This window comes from Benincasa hispida, chromosome 11, assembly GCF_009727055.1.
Source record: "Benincasa hispida cultivar B227 chromosome 11, ASM972705v1, whole genome shotgun sequence".
NCBI classification, from domain to species: domain Eukaryota; kingdom Viridiplantae; phylum Streptophyta; class Magnoliopsida; order Cucurbitales; family Cucurbitaceae; genus Benincasa; species Benincasa hispida.
In genome coordinates this window covers 12,560,786-12,564,829 of record NC_052359.1, presented here as the reverse complement: position 1 = coordinate 12,564,829, position 4,044 = coordinate 12,560,786, and positions in this window count along the sequence as shown.

The following is a 4,044-nucleotide window of genomic DNA, read 5'->3' as shown; positions in this document are numbered from 1 at the left end:
TCTCATTCACAAAAAACTACATCAGATCCCCCAACTCAACTCAACTCTACACAACAAACACAGACAATAATTACCAAATCAACTCAACTCTGCAAACAAACATAGACAATTTAACTCTCTAGATAATAATTACCAACTCAACTCAACTCAACTCTCTACTTTTATCACGCACCAAACGCACCCTAAATAAGTAGTTGTTGTGTATTTATGTCATATAAAGAACGAGTCCTACAAACTTGTTCGACGCATCTTTAGTACAACCTTTATTTCGTTCGATTACATTTTTAGTAGTAGAGTGTTTAATATTGAAGAATTATTTTGGAGTTTTTGGTTGGCAATCATCCGTCTAATCACTTAGATGGTAACGTTGGCATCTACATGTGTTAAAGTTCCTTCGTAGTTGGTATAACCAGTATCACGGTCATGCTTGTTCAGGACGGGTTGCCAATGCTCTCATGTCCATTTCCACTTCTTTTTACCATGCTTCCATCCTATATATTTCATTTTGCTAGTTTGTTTACTTTTATGTACTTTTTTTAAGGTGTGACCGCTCACCCATTTACACATGCAGATGTCTTTTTATTCATAATGTACTATATGGGGGTAAGACTAACCATCATATCCTCATACCCGAGAGTTGTATGCTATAAAGTCATTGTTGTTTATTACTTTCTAGTTGTACGACTAATATTCATTGCTTAATCATGCTTTCAAATGTTTGCGAAAATCTTTTTCTCTAAAGTCGTTTTCTAAAACATTTTCTCAAGAACACGGGTGGAGGTTGTGAGAAACGCCCATTGTGTCATCGACTATTTGAATTTGGATTGGTTGACTTGTTCGAAGGCGAAAACAAGTGTCGCACAATCGACTTGATTCTCTTACGAGGGTGCAATTGTGATAGTTGGTATTAAAGCCAAGTCGGCTCGTGGAATCGAGAAGATGTAATCATGTCTGCTACGAAACAGTTGGGCAAGTTCTATGTTGATCGGTTGATCAAGATAGAAGAGCAAATGCTCTATTTAATAGACCTTAATCAGGTTCGGTTCGTAGAAACTTGGTTACAAGAAGTCTCTAACAAGGCCGATGAAATCAACGCGGTGGCTGACCGCTTAGACGGGATGCCCATCAGGAAAATGTTAACAAAGGTTGAGACCCTAGAGGTGAAAGCTATGAGAATGATAGTTTCGAACTTGGGGATGGCTCGTCGAACTTTGTTGCCCCTGTGGAAAAGCGTGTTGAAGAACTAGACAGCTTGTAGAAAGCGATAATTTAGATGGTGACTGAGTTATTTGAAGACTTTCGATTCACCCTCAATGTCGTCCAGGCAGAGACTGCGAACATCAATGCAAGAGTTAACCTCACCATGAGAACAGTGGGAAACCAGGCCCCAACTGTGGGTGCAGTCCAATTCAACAAGGTAAAAGTACCCGAGCCTAAGCCTTTCTGTGAGGCTCGTGATGCAAGCGCTAGAAAATTTTATCTTTGATATGGAGCAGTATTTCAGAGCTATGAACATAACTACTGAAGAGTCAAACATCACCTTAGCGATGATGCATCTAGCAGGATGCCAAGTTATGGTGAAGGTCCCATTTCATGGACACCCAAGAGGGTCAGTGCACCATTAACACGTGGGAGAACAGAAGTTGCATTTTCATTCTTCCATGAGAATATTGAATTTTGGCAAGACGTAAGCTACAGGAATCGAAAAATACTGACACTATTAGGGACTATGTAAAACAGTTTGCAGGACTCATGTTGGACATACGAGATATATCCGTAAAAGATAAATTTTTCTGTTTTGCCGTAGGTCTGAAATTGTGGGCAAAAACGAAATTATATGAACAAAGAGTATAGGATCTTCCAGCTGCGTACACAGCAACCGAACGATTGTTTGACTTAATTGATGAATTCAAGAGATGAGGCATCACTCGAAATCCCCTAATAGAGGGAGAAAGAGCAATTATTCGAGCCATCGAGAAATAATGAAGGAGATAGAGACACTGGTGGAGATGGCAAACCACTTCATTAGAAGACTAGAATACGTGAGGGGGGAGGGAAAAATTAGTAGAACTTTTATCGACCTCTATCCTGCTATATATGCAAGGGGTAACATAAGGCAAGTGAGTGTTCGAAACGAGCAGCCTTTAACGCCTTTCAAGCCTCATTAACCTCGGACTCGAAAGGCAAAACTATTCAGGTTGAGGACGAGAATATAAAAAACAGAGAAAGATGATACCCCATGAGTTGGGGCCCTAAGATTTTTAGCTGCTTTTCAGAGGAATATAGGAGACACAAAGGAACCCCAAAAAGTGGGAAAATGTATGTAGATGCTTGGGTCAACCACAGATCGACCAAGAGTACCATAATCGACTCGGGAGCCACCCATAATTTTATGTCAAAAACAGAAGCTAGACGGTTGAATCTCCACTGGGAAAGAGGCGTAGGTGAAATGAAATCAGTAAACTTTGTGGCCTTGTCTATTATAGGAATGGTAAAGAGAATAGTCATAAAGTTGAGGAATTAGAATGACCCAGTTAATTCTGTAATCATTAAAATGGATGACTTTGACATGGTGTTGGGGATGGAATTCTTGCTTGAGCACAAGGTAATGCCGATACCCTTCGCCAAATTATTAGTGATCACGGGGTCTATGCCCACCGTTGTGCATGCCAGGATCAAACAGCTAAATGGGACAAAGATGATCTCAGCCCTCTAGTTGGAGAAAGACTTTACCAACGAGTAAGTTGAAACCACAGAAGAGAAAGCCCCCCAAGACATTTTGGGTGTCTTGGAAAAGTGTCGCGTCGTCAAGCCGAACAATTTACTCAAGTCCCTGTCTCCAAAAAGGAGGAGAAGGAAACCCAAACGCCGAGAGTTCCTACCAGAGGACAAAGTGTGAGTAAGATTGTGCCCAATAAAGTTTTGATGTCGAGGCCAAAGAGAACGTCGCCTCATGAGCAACTATAGAGGACCAGTGGAAGTCATCAAAAAGGTTGGTAAAGCCTTTTATCAAGTGCAGTTACCGTCATGGATGGAGATTCATCTTATCATCCATGTAAGTATATTGAAACCCTATCACCCCAACCATGTCGATGAGCGATATAGGGTGATGACCTGTTCACCTGCCACGATGAAGAGAACGATAGAGGAAGAAGTCAATGAGAGACTTGTTAGAAGAAATAATATAATTGGAAGACCAGGACCAGGTTTGGAAGAGTTCCTTGAGAGGTGGAAAAGCCTCAAAGATAGAGAAGTTCGTTGGGAGCACGTAGAAGATCGCAAGGCAACTACTCGATAATTTTCTGAGTTCAAGCAAAGTTAGTTGATGGGGACGTCAAACAATTGAGTGGGGAATAATGTCACGATCGTGCTTGTCTAGAGCGTGTTGCCCATGGCCGCATGTCTGCTTCCACTTCTTTTTACCATATTTTCATCCTATGTATTTCATTTTGCTAGTTAGTTTACTTTTATGTACTTTTTTTAGTATGTGACCGCTCGCCTATTTCCATATGCAAGGGTGGCCTACGTCTTTTTGTTCAAAATGCATCATATAAGGGTAAAACTAACCATCATGTCCTCATACTCGAGAGTTGTATACTATAAAGTCATTGCTATTGTTTATTGCTTTCTAATTGTACAACTAATCTTCATTGCTTAATCATGCTTTCCAACGTTTGCAAAAATCTTTTTCTCTAAACCTGTTTTCTAAAATATTTTCTCAAGAATGGGGGTGGAGGTTGTGAGAAACGCCCATTATGTCATCGACTATTCGAATTTGGATTGGTTGACTTGTTCGAAGGCGAGAACAAGGGTCACACAATCGCCTTGAGTCTCTTATGAGGGTGCGATTATGACGACCAACATCAACCAATAATAAAAATTTATGTAAGAAGAAAATATTAAAGATTTCTATCCTTAAAATAGGTTTAAAATATATGACAATCGTACCCTTAATTTGTTTGGCCTATTTATTATATCTTATCGTATTTAATTTATTCTCGTCCTATACTTTGGTTCTTCTAACTAGAATATGAAGTTTAATGT